The sequence below is a fragment of the Triticum aestivum genome, chromosome 1D, assembly GCF_018294505.1.
Source record: "Triticum aestivum cultivar Chinese Spring chromosome 1D, IWGSC CS RefSeq v2.1, whole genome shotgun sequence".
Classification (NCBI taxonomy): domain Eukaryota; kingdom Viridiplantae; phylum Streptophyta; class Magnoliopsida; order Poales; family Poaceae; genus Triticum; species Triticum aestivum.
This window is the reverse complement of record NC_057796.1, coordinates 478,620,912-478,634,342: the sequence shown is the minus strand read 5'-3', so window position 1 is coordinate 478,634,342 and position 13,431 is coordinate 478,620,912.

Sequence of the window (13,431 nt, the reverse complement as noted above, 5' to 3'; positions counted from 1 at the left end):
AAGTTACTAATTTTAGCAATTGAACTAGTATCAAATACTGAGGGGTTGCTATAAACACTAGTAAAGTACACATCAATAACATGTATATCAAATATACCTTTGTTCACTTTGCCATCCTTCTTATCCGCCAAATACTTGGGGCAGTTCCGCTTCCAGTGACCAGTCCCTTTGCAGTAGAAGCACTTAGTCTCACGCTTAGGTCCAGACTTGGGTTTCTTCACTTGAGCAGCAACTTGCTTGCCGTTCTTCTTGAAGTTCCCCTTCTTCCCTTTGCCCTTTTCTTGAAACTAGTGGTCTTGTTAACCATCAACACTTGATGTTTTCCTTGATTTCTACCTTCATCGATTTCAGCATCACGAAGAGCTTGGGAATTACTTTCGTCATCGATTGCATATTATAGTTCATCACGAAGTTCTACTAACTTGGTGATGGTGACTAGAGAATTCTGTCAATCACTATCTTATCTGGAAGATTAACTCCCACTTGATTCAAGCGATTGTAGTACCCGGACAATCTGAGCACATGCTCACTGCTTGAGCTATTCTCCTCCATCTTTTAGCTGTAGAACTTGTTGGAGATTTCATATCTCTCAACTCGGGTATTTGCTTGAAATATTAACTTCAACTCCTGGAACATCTCATATGGTCCATGACGTTCAAAACGTCTTTGAAGTCCCGATTCTAAGCCGTTAAGCATGGTGCACTAAACTATCAAGTAGTCATCATATTGAGCTAGCCAAACGTTCATAACATCTGCATCTGCTCCTGCAATAGGTCTGTCACCTAGCGGTGCATCAAGGACATAATTCTTCTGTGCAGCAATGAGGCTAATCCTCAGATCACGGATCCAATCCGCATCTTGGCTACTAACATCTTTCAACATAATTTTTCTCTAGGAACATACCAAAAATAAACACAGGGAAGCAACAACGCGAGCTATTGATCTACAACATAACGTGCAAAATACTATCAGGACTAAGTTCATGATAAATTTAAGTTCAATTAATCATATTAACTAAGAACTCCCACTTAGATAGACATCCCTCTAATCCTCTAAGTGATCACGTGATCCATATCAACTAAACCATGTCCGATCATCACGTGAGATGGAGTAGTTTCAACGGTGAACATCACTATGTTGATCATATCTACTATATGATTCACGCTCGACCTTTCGGTCTCAGTGTTCCGAGGCCATATCTGTTATATGCTAGGCTCGTCAAGTTTAACCTGAGTATTCCGCGTGTGCAACTGTTTTGCACCCGTTGTATTTGAACATAGAGCCTATCACACCCGATCGTCACGTGGTGTCTCAGCACGAAGAACTTTCGCAACGGTGCATACTCAGGGAGAACACTTATACTTTGATAATTTAGTGAGGGATCATCTTATAATGCTACCGTCAATCAAAGCAAGATAAGATGCATAAAAGATAAACATCACATGCAATCAATATAAGTGATATGATATGGCCATCATCATCTTGTGCTTGTGATCTCCATCTCCGAAGCACCGTCATGATCACCCTCGTCACCGGCGCGACACGTTGATCTCCATCGTAGCATTGTTGTCGTCTCGCCAATCTTATGCTTCTACGACTATCGCTACCGCTTAGTGATAAAGTAAAGCATTACAGGGCGATTGCATTGCATACAATAAAGCGACAACCATATGGCTCCTGCCAGTTGCCGATAACTCGGTTACAAAACATGATCATCTCATACAATAAAATTTAGCATCATGTCTTGACCATATCACATCATAACACGCCCTGCAAAAACAAGTTAGACGTCCTCTACTTTGTTGTTGCAAGTTTTACATGGCTGCTACGGGCCTAGCAAGAACCGTTCTCACCTACGCATCAAAACCACAACGATAGTTTGTCAAGTTGGTGCTGTTTTAACCTTCGCAAGGACCGGGCGTATCCACACTCGGTTCAACTAAAGTTGGAGAAACTGACACCCGCCAGCCACCTCTGTGCAAAGCACGTCGGAAGAACTAGTCTCGCGTAAGCGTACACGTAATGTCGGTCCGGGCCGCTTCATCCAACAATACCGCCGAACCAAAGTATGACATGCTGGTAAGCAGTATGACTTATATCGCCCACAACTCACTTGTGTTCTACTCGTGCATATAACATCAACGCATAAAACCAGGCTCTGATACCACTGTTCGGGAACGTAGTAATTTCAAAAAAATTCCTACGCACACGCAAGATCATGGTGATGCATAGCAACGAGAGGGAAGAGTGTTGTCCACGTACCCTCGTAGACCGAAAGCGGAAGCGTTAACACAACGCGGTTGATGTAGTCGTACGTCTTCACGATCCGACCGATCAAGTACCGAACGTACGGCACCTCCGAGTTCAGCACACGTTCAGTTCGATGACATCCCTCGAACTCCGATCCAGCCGAGTGTTGAGGGAGAGTTTCGTCAGCACGACGGCGTGGTGACGATGATGATGTTCTACCGACGCAGGGCTTCGCCTAAGCACCGCTACGATATTATCGAGGAGTAATATGGTGGAGGGGGGCACCGCACATGGCTAAGAGATCAATGATCAGTTGTTGTGTCTATGGGGTGCCCCCTGCCCCCGTATATAAAGGAGAAAGGGGGAGAGGTGCGGCCAGCCTTGGGGCGCGCCAGGAGGAGTCCTACTCCCACTGGGAGTAGGACTCCCCCTTTTCCTAGTTGGATTAGGACTTGGGAGGGGGGAAAGAGGAGAGGGAGAAGAAGGAAGGGGGCGCCGCCCCCTTCTCCTTGTCCTATTCGGACTAGGGGGGAGGGGCGCGCGGCCCAGCCCTAGCCGCCTCTCCTCTCTTCCACCTAGGCCCACTAAGGCCCATTATGTTGCCGGGGGGTTCCGGTAACCTCCCGGTACTTCGGTAAAATCCCGATTTCACCCGGAACACTTCCGATATCCAAATATAGGCTTCCAATATATCAATCTTTATGTCTCGACCATTTCGAAACTCCTCGTCATGTCCGTGATCACATCCGGGACTCCGAACAACCTTCGGTACATCAAAACATATAAACTCATAATATAACTGTCATCGAAACGTTAAGCGTGCGGACCGTACGGGTTTGAGAACTATGTAGACATGACTGAGACACGTCTCCGGTCAATAACCAATAGCGGAACCTGGATGCTCATATTGGCTCCCACATATTCTACGAAGATCTTTGTCGGTCAGACCGCATAACAACATACGTTGTTCCCTTTGTCATCGATATGTTACTTGCCCGAGATTCGATCGTCGGTATCTCAATACCTAGTTCAATGTCGTTACCGGCAAGTCTCTTTACTCGTTCCGTAATACATCATCCTGCAACAAACTCATTAGTTGCAATGCTTGCAAGGCTTAAGTGATGTGCATTACCGAGAGGGCCCAGAGATACCTCTCCGACAATCGGAGTGACAAATCCTAATCTCGAAATACGCCAACCCAACAAGTACCTTTGGAGACACCTGTAGAGCACCTTTATAATCACCCAGTTACGTTGTGACGTTTGGTAGCACACAAAGTGTTCCTCCGGTAAACGGGAGTTGCGTAATCTCATAGTCATAGGAACATGTATAAGTCATGAAGAAAGCAATAGCAACATACTAAACGATCGTGTGCTAAGCTAACAGAATGGGTCAAGTCAATCACATCATTCTCCTGATGATGTGATCCTATTAATCAAATGACAACTCATGTCAATGGCTAGGAAACATAACCATCTTTGATCAATGAGCTAGTCAAGTAGAGGCATACTAGTGACACTCTGTTTGTCTATGTATTCACACATGTATTATGTTTCCAGTTAATACAATTCTAGCATGAATAATAAACATTTATCATAATATAAGGAAATAAATAATAACTTTATTATTGCCTCTAGGGCATATTTCCTTCAGTATGATGCTGCTACCGAGAGTTCTCCTATCTTAAGATAGATGATCCAGAGAAATCCTAGACCTCCCTTTATATAGACAGGAGAGGCCTAGAGTTTACATGCGGGATGCGTTCTGGGGCGCCACCCCCCTCTAGTCTTAGGCGTCAAGAAGGTCATCTGGCCTCCTAGGGTTAGCGCCACGTCGTGGGCCCGTTGGGCCCTTGTAGTTGATGAGGTCGGGCTCCTTGGCACTAGCCACCCTCGGTACAGGACCTGTCACCCGCATCAGCGTTCATGGACTGGTCCCCCATCTAAGGACGTATGTGGTGTCTGGTTTAAGAGTTGGCGCTGGAGATGCGCTTATATCCAAACTCCATTTTCTCAGTGAAAATGGGGGAGTTGTGGCCCCTGTGTTTGAAAAGAAAGAAGCTCTGCTCATATAACAAGGAGGAACAAGCCGCAAACATGGTCTCAAAGGGAGTTTTAGGTAGCCTGAACTCAAAGGTAGCTCTGTTTCGACAATTCAAGATGTTGGTCCAGCAAAACAACAGCCAGACCAATACACAGCTCAATGTTGGGCTCTGTTGTGGTTAGCTTGTTCCTCTTCGCAGCCGAAATGCCAGGTCGCTACGTGTGTCCCGGCCGCGTGCACATCACGGACAGACTTAATTGTCGCCCCTCTCTCAACAAACATCTAACTACAGCCGGAGTCCATCGACGAGACAATAGATCCACCGGTCATCGGGTGATTAAAATGTTGGAAATATGCCCTAGAGGCAATAATAAAATGGTTATTATTATATTTCCTTGTTCATGATAATTTTCTATTGTTCATGCTATAATTGTGTTATCCGGAAATCGTAATACATGTGTGAATACATAGACCACAACATGTCCCTAGTGAGCCTCTAGTTGACTAGCTCGTTGATCAACAGATAGTCATGGTTTCCTGACTATGGACATTGGATGTCATTGATAACGGGATCACATCATTAGGAGAATGATGTGATGGACAAGACCCAATCCTGAGCATAGCACAAAAATAGTGTAGTTCGTTTGCTAGAGCTTTTCCAATGTCAAGTATCATTTCCTTAGACCATGAGATCGTGCAACTCCCGGATGCCGTAGGAGTGCTTTGGGTGTACCAAACGTCACAACGTAACTGGGTGACTATAAAGGTGCACTACGGGTATCTCCGAAAGTGTCTGTTGGGTTGGCACGGATCGAGACTGGGATTTGTCACTTCGTATGACGGAGAGGTATCTCTGGGCCCACTCGGTAATGCATCATCATAATGAGCTCAATGTGACCAAGTGTCTGGTCACGGGATCATGCGTTACGGTACGAGTAAAGTGACTTGCCGGCAACGAGATTGAACGAGGTATTGGGATACCGACGATCGAATCTCGGGCAAGTAATGTACCGATTGACAAAGGGAATTGTATACGGGATTGATTGAATCCTCAACATCGTGGTTCATCCGATGTGATCATCGTGGAACATGTGGGAGCCAACATGGGTATCTAGATCCCGCTGTTGGTTATTGACCAGAGAGTCGTCTCGGTCATGTCTGCATGTCTCCCGAACCCGTAGGGTCTACACACTTAAGGTTCGGTGACGCTAGGGTTGTAGAGATATTAGTATGCGGAAACCCGAAAGTTGTTCGGAGTCCCGGATGAGATCCCGGACGTCACGAGGAGTTCCGGAATGGTCCGGAGGTGAAGAATTATATATAGGTAGTCCAGTTTCGGCCACCGGGAAAGTTTCGGGGGTTATCGATATTGTACCGGGACCACCGGAAGGGTCCCGGGGGTCCATCGGGTGGGGCCACCTGTCCCGGAGGGCCCCATGGGCTGAAGTGGGGAGGGGAACCAGCCACTGGTGGGCTGGTGCGCCCCCTTAGGCCTCCCCTGCGCCTAGGGTTGGAAACCCTGGGGGTGGGGGGCGCCCCACTTGGCTTGGGGGGCAAGCCACCCCCTTGGCCGCCGCCCCCCCCCCTCAGATGGGATCTCCAGGGGGCCGGCGCCCCCCCCCCCCAGGACCCCTATATATAGTGGGGGAGGGAGGGCAGCAGTACCCTAGCCCCTGGCGCCTCTCTCTCCCTCCCGTGACACCTCTCCCTCCCGCTTGCACTTGGCGAAGCCCTGCCGGGATCCCCGCTACTTCCACCACCACGCCGTCGTGCTGCTGGATCTCCATCAACCTCTCCTTCCCCCTTGCTGGATCGAGAAGGAGGAGACATCGCTGCTCCGTACGTGTGTTGAACGCGGAGGTGTCGTCCGTTCGGCGTTCGGTCATCGGTGATTTGGATCACGACGAGTACGACTCCATCAACCCCGTTCACTTGAACGCTTCTGCTCACGATCTACAAGGGTATGTAGATGCACTCCTTCCATCTCGTTGCTAGTAAACTCCATAGATGGATCTTGGTGATGCGTAGAAAATTTTAAATTTCTGCAACGATCCCCTACAGTGGTATCAGAGCCAGGTTTATGCGTACTTTCTATGCACGAGTAGAACACAAAGCAGTTGTGGGCGTAGATGTTGTCAATTTTTCTTGCCACTACTAGTCTTATCTTGTTTCGACGGTATTGTGGGATGAAGCGGCCCGGACCGACCTTACACGTACGCTTACGTGAGACAGGTTCCACCGACTGACATGCACTAGTTGCATAAGGTGGCTAGCGGGTGTCTGTCTCTCCCACTTTAGTCGGAATGGATTCGATGAAAAGGGTCCTTATGAAGGGTAAATAGAGATTGGCATATCACGTTGTGGTTTTACGTAGGTAAGAAACGTTCTTGCTAGAAACCTATAGAAGCCACGTAAAAACTTGCAACAACAATTAGAGGACGTCTAACTTGTTTTTGCAGCATGTGCCTTGTGATGTGATATGGCCAGAAGATGTGATGAATGATATATGTGATGTATGAGATTGATCATGTTCTTGTAATAGGAATCACGACTTGCATGTCGATGAGTATGACAACCGGCAGGAGCCATAGGAGTTGTCTTTATTTTTGTATGACCTGCGTGTCATTGAATAATGCCATGTAAATTACTTTACTTTATTGCTAAACACGTTAGCCATAGAAGTAGAAGTAATCGTTGGCGTGACAACTTCATGAAGACACGATGATGGAGATCATGGTGTCATGCCGATGACGAAGATGATCATGGCGCCCCGAAGATGGAGATCAAAGGAGCAAAATGATATTGGCCATATCATGTCACTATTTGATTGCATGTGATGTTTATCATGTTTTACATCTTATTTGCTTAGTACGACGGTAGTAAGTAAGATGATCCCTTATAATAATTTCAAGAAAGTGTTCCCCCTAACTGTGCACCGTTGCGAAGGTTCGTTGTTTCGAAGCACCACGTGATGATCGGGTGTGATAGATTCTAACGTTCGCATACAACGGGTGTTGACGAGCCTAGCATGTACAGATATGGCCTCGGAACACACGCAATACTCTTAGGTTGACTTGACGAGCCTAGCATGTACAGACATGGCCTCGGAACACGGAAGACCGAAAGGTCGAGCATGAGTCGTATAGAAGATACGATCAACATGAAGATGTTCACCGATCTTGACTAGTCCGTCTCACGTGATGATTGGAGACAGCCTAGTTGACTCGGATCATGTTTCACTTAGATGACTAGAGGGATGTCTATCTGAGTGGGAGTTCATTGAATAATTTGATTAGATGAACTTAGTCTGAAATCTTTACAATATGTCTTGTAGATCAAATGGCCCACGTTGCCCTCAACTTCAACGCGTTCCTAGAGAAAACCAAGCTGAAAGATGATGGCAGCAACTATACGGACTGGGTCCGGAACCTGAGGATCATACTCATAGCTGCCAAGAAACATTATGTCTTAGAAGCACCGCTAGGTGAAGAACCCATCCCACAGAACCAAGACGTTATGAACGCTTGGCAATCACGTGCTAATGATTACTCCCTCGTTCAGTGTGCATGCTTTACAGCTTAGAACCGGGGCTCCAAAAGCGTTTTGAGAAACATAGAGCATATGAGATGTTCGAAGAGCTGAAAATGGTTTTCCAAGCTCATGCCCGGGTCGAGAGATATGAAGTCTCCGACAAGTTCTTCAGTTGTAAAATGGAGGAAAATAGTTCTGTCAGTGAGCACATACTCAAAATGTCTGGGTTACACAACCGCTTGTCTCAGCTGGGAGTTAATCTCCCGGATGACGCGGTCATTGACAGAATCCTTCAGTCGCTTCAACCAAGCTACAAGAGCTTTGTGATGAACTTCAATATGCAGGGGATGGAAAAGACCATTCCTGAGGTATATTCAATGCTGAAATCAGCGGAGGTGGAGATCAAAAAGGAACATCAAGTGTTGATGGTGAATAAAACCACTAAGTTCAAGAAAGGTAAGGGTAAGAAGAACTTCAAGAAGGACGGCAAGGGAGTTGCCGCGCCCGGTAAGCCAATTGCCGGGAAGAAGTCAAAGAATGGACCCAAGCCTGAGACTGAGTGCTTTTATTGCAAGGGAAGTGGTCACTGGAAGCGAAACTGCCCCAAATACTTAGCGGACAAGAAGGCCGGCAACACCAAAGGTATATGTGATATACATGTAATTGATGTGTACCTTACCAGTACTCGTAGTAGCTCCTGGGTATTTGATACCGGTGCGGTTGCTCATATTTGTAACTCAAAACAGGAGCTGCGGAATAAGCGGAGACTGGCGAAGGACGAGGTGACGATGCGCGTCGGGAATGGTTCCAAGGTCGATGTGATCGCCGTCGGCACGCTGCCTCTACATTTACCTACGGGATTAGTTTTAAACCTCAATAATTATTATTTAGTGCCAGCTTTGAGCATGAACATTGTATCAGGATCTCGTTTAATTCGAGATGGCTACTCATTTAAATCCGAGAATAATGGTTGTTCTATTTATATGAGAGATATGGTCATGCCCCGCTGGTCAATGGATTATTCTTAATGAATCTCGAACGTGATGTTACACATATTCATAGTGTGAATACCAAAAGATGTAAAGTTGATAACGATAGTCCCACATACTTGTGGCACTGCCGCCTTGGTCACATTGGTGTCAAACGCATGAAGAAGCTCCATGCAGACGGACTTTTGGAGTCTCTTGATTACGAATCATTTGACACGTGCGAACCATGCCTCATGGGTAAGATGACCAAGACTCCGTTCTCCGGAACAATGGAGCCAGCAACCAACTTATAGGAAATCATACATACTAATGTGTGTGGTCCAATGAGTGTTGAGGCTCGCGGTGGCTACCGTTATGTTCTCACTCTCACTGATGACTTAAGTAGATATGGGTATGTCTACCTAATGAAACACAAGTCTGAAACCTTTGAAAAGTTCAAGGAATTTCAGAGTGAGGTTGAGAATCAACGTGACAGGAAAATAAAGTTCTTACGATCAGATCGTGGGGGAGAATATTTAAGTCACGAATTTGGTACGCACTTAAGGAAATGTGGAATCGTTTCACAACTCACGCCGCCTGGAACACCTCAGCGAAATGGTGTGTCCGAACGTCGTAAGCGCACTCTATTGGATTTGGTGCGATCTATGATGTCTCTTACCGATCTACCGCTCTCATTTTGGGGCTATGCTTTAGAGACTGCCGCATTCACTTTAAATAGGGCTCCGTCGAAATCCGTTGAGACGACACCGTATGAATTATGGTTCGGGAAGAAATCTAAGCTGTCGTTTCTAAAAGTTTGGGGATGCGATGCTTATGTCAAGAAACTTCAACCTGAAAAGCTCGAACCCAAGTCGGAAAAATGCGTCTTCATAGGATACCCTAAGGAAACCATTGGGTATACCTTCTACCTCAGATCCGAAGGCAAAATCTTTGTTGCCAAGAACGGGTCCTTTCTGGAGAAAGAGTTTCTCTTGAAAGAAGTGAGTGGGAGGAAAGTGGAACTTGATGAGGTGATAGTCACCCCTTCCGAACCGGAAAGTAGCGCAGCACGGGAAGATGTTCCTCTGGTGCCTACACCGACTGGGGAGGAAGTTAATGATGATGATCATGAAGCTTCGGATCAAGTTACTGTTGAACTTCGTAGGTCCACAAGGACACGTTCCGCACCAGAGTGGTACGACAACCCTGTCCTGGAAATCATGTTGTTAGACAACGGTGAACCTTCGAACTATGAAGAAGCGATGGCGGGCCCGGATTCCAACAAATGGCTTGAAGCCATGCAATCCGAGATAGGATCCATGTATGAAAATGAAGTATGGACTTTGACTGACTTGCCCGATGATCGGCGAGCCATAGAAAATAAATGGATCTTTAAGAAGAAGACAGACGCGGATGGTAACGTGACCATCTATAAGGCTCGACTTGTCGCTAAGGGTTATCGACAAGTTCAAGGGGTTGACTACGATGAGACTTTCTCACCCGTAGCGAAGCTGAAGTCCGTCCGAATCATGTTAGCAATTGCCGCATTCTATGATTATGAGATATGGCAAATGGACGTCAAAACGGCATTCCTTAATGGCTTTCTTAAGGAAGAATTGTATATGATGCAGCCGGAAGGTTTTGTCGATCCTAAGAATGCTAACAAGGTATGCAAGCTCCAGCGCTCCATCTATGGGCTGGTGCAAGCATCTCGGAGTTGGAACATTCGATTTGATGAGATGATCAAAGCGTTTGGGTTTACACAGACTTATGGAGAAGCCTGTGTTTACAAGAAAGTGAGTGGGAGCTCTGTAGCATTTCTCTTATTATATGTGGATGACATACTATTGATGGGAAATGATATAGAATTCTTGGAAAGTATAAAGGCCTACTTGAATAAGTGTTTTTCAATGAAGGACCTTGGAGAAGCTGCTTATATATTAGGCATCAAGATCTATAGAGATAGATCGAGATGCCTCATTGGTCTTTCACAGAGTACGTACCTTGACAAGGTATTGAAGAAGTTCAATATGGATCAGTCCAAGAAGGGGTTCTTGCCTGTATTGCAAGGTGTGCAATTGAGCACGGCTCAATGTCCGACCACGGCAGAAGATAGAGAAAAGATGAGTGGCATCCCCTATGCCTCGGCCATAGGGTCTATTATGTATGCCATGCTGTGTACCAGACCTGATGTAAACCTTGCCATAAGTTTGGTAGGAAGGTACCAAAGTAATCCCGGCATGGAACACTGGACAGTGGTCAAGAATATCCTGAAGTACCTGAGGATATGTTTCTCGTTTATGGAGGTGACGAAGAGCTCGTCGTAAAGGGTTACGTCGACGCTAGCTTCGACACAGACCTGGATGACTCGAAGTCACAAACCAGATACGTGTATATTTTGAATGGAGGGGCAGTAAGCTGGTGCAGTTGCAAGCAAAGCGTCGTGGCGGGATCTACATGTGAAGCGGAGTACATGGCGGCCTCAGAGGCAGCGCAAGAAGCAATCTGGATGAAGGAGTTCATTACCGACCTAGGGGTGATTCCCAATGCGTCGGGCCCGATGACTCTCTTCTGTGACAACACTGGAGCTATTGCCCTTGCCAAGGAGCCCAGGTTTCACAGGAAGACCAGGCATATCAAGCGTCGCTTCAACTCCATTCGTGAAAGTGTTCAAAATGGAGACATAGATATTTGTAAAGTACATACGGACCTGAATGTAGCAGATCCGTTGACTGAACCTCTCCCTAGAGCAAAACATGATCAACGCCAGAACTCTATGGGTGTTCGATTCATCACAATGTAACTAGATTATTGACTCTATTGCAAGTGGAAGACTGTTGGAAATATGCCCTAGAGGCAATAATAAAATGGTTATTATTATATTTCCTTGTTCATGATGATTGTCTATTGTTCATGCTATAATTGTGTTATCCGGAAATCGTAATACATGTGTGAATACATAGACCACAACATGTCCCTAGTGAGCCTCTAGTTGACTAGCTCGTTGATCAACAGATAGTCATGGTTTCCTGACTATGGACATTGGATGTCATTGATAACGGGAGCACATCATTAGGAGAATGATGTGATGGACAAGACCCAATCCTGAGCATAGCACAAAGATCGTGTAGTTCGTTTGCTAGAGCTTTTCCAATGTCAAGTATCATTTCCTTAGACCATGAGATCGTGCAACTCCCGGATGCCATAGGAGTGCTTTGGGTGTACCAAACGTCACAACGTAACTGGGTGACTATAAAGGTGCACTACGGGTATCTCCGAAAGTGTCTGTTGGGTTGGCACGGATCGAGACTGGGATTTGTCACTCCGTATGACGGAGAGGTATCTCTGGGCCCAGTCGGTAATGCATCATCATAATGAGCTCAATGTGACCAAGTGTCTGGTCACGGGATCATGCGTTACGGTACGAGTAAGTGACTTGCCGGTAACGAGATTGAACGAGGTATTGGGATACCGACGATCGAATCTCGGGCAAGTAACGCACCGATTGACAAAGGGAATTGTATACGGGATTGATTGAATCCTCGACATCGTGGTTCATCCGATGAGATCATCATGGAACATGTGGGAGCCAACATGGGTATCCAGATCCCGCTGTTGGTTATTGACCAGAGAGTCGTCTCGGTCATGTCTGCATGTCTCCCGAACCCGTAGGGTCTACACACTTAAGGTTCGGTGACGCTAGGGTTGTAGAGATATTAGTATGCGGAAACCCGAAAGTTGTTCGGAGTCCCGGATGAGATCCCGGACGTCACGAGGAGTTCCGGAATGGTCCGGAGGTGAAGAATTATATATAGGAAGTCCAGTTTCGGCCACCGGGAAAGTTTTGGGGGTTATCGGTATTGTACCGGGACCACCGGAAGGGTCCCGGGGGTCCACCGGGTGGGGCCACCTGTCCCGGAGGGCCCCATGGGCTGAAGTGGGGAGGGGAACCAGCCACTGGTGGGCTGGTACGCCCCCCTTAGGCCTCCCCTGCGCCTTGGGTTGGAAACCCTGGGGGTGGGGGGCGCCCCACTTGGCTTGGGGGGCAAGCCACCCCCTTGGCCGCCGCCCCCCCCCACCCCCTCAGATGGGATCTCCAGGGGGCCGCCCCCCCAGGACCCCTATATATAGTGTGGGGGAGGGAGGGTAGCAGTACCCTAGCCCCTGGCGCCTCCCTCTCCCTCCCGTGACACCTCTCCCTCCCGCTTGCGCTTGGCGAAGCCCTGCCGGGATCCCCGCTACTTCCACCACCACGCCATCGTGCTGCTGGATCTCCATCAACCTCTCCTTCCCCCTTGCTGGATCAAGAAGGAGGAGACGTCTCTGCTCCGTACGTGTGTTGAACGCAGAGGTGCCGTCCGTTCGGCGCTCGGTCATCGGTGATTTGGATCACGACGAGTACGACTCCATCAACCCCGTTCACTTGAACGCTTCCGCTCGCGATCTACAAGGGTATGTAGATGCACTCCTTCCTTCTTGTTGCTAGTAAACTCCATAGATGGATCTTGGTGATGCGTAAAAAATTTTAAATTTCTGCTACGATCCCCTACATAAAAAACAATTCAACAAGACTCCAAGAGCTGGTTGGCAGGCGAAGTCTCCCGCGAGCCCCCCGCTCCCCCCCCCCCGCCGCCGCCGC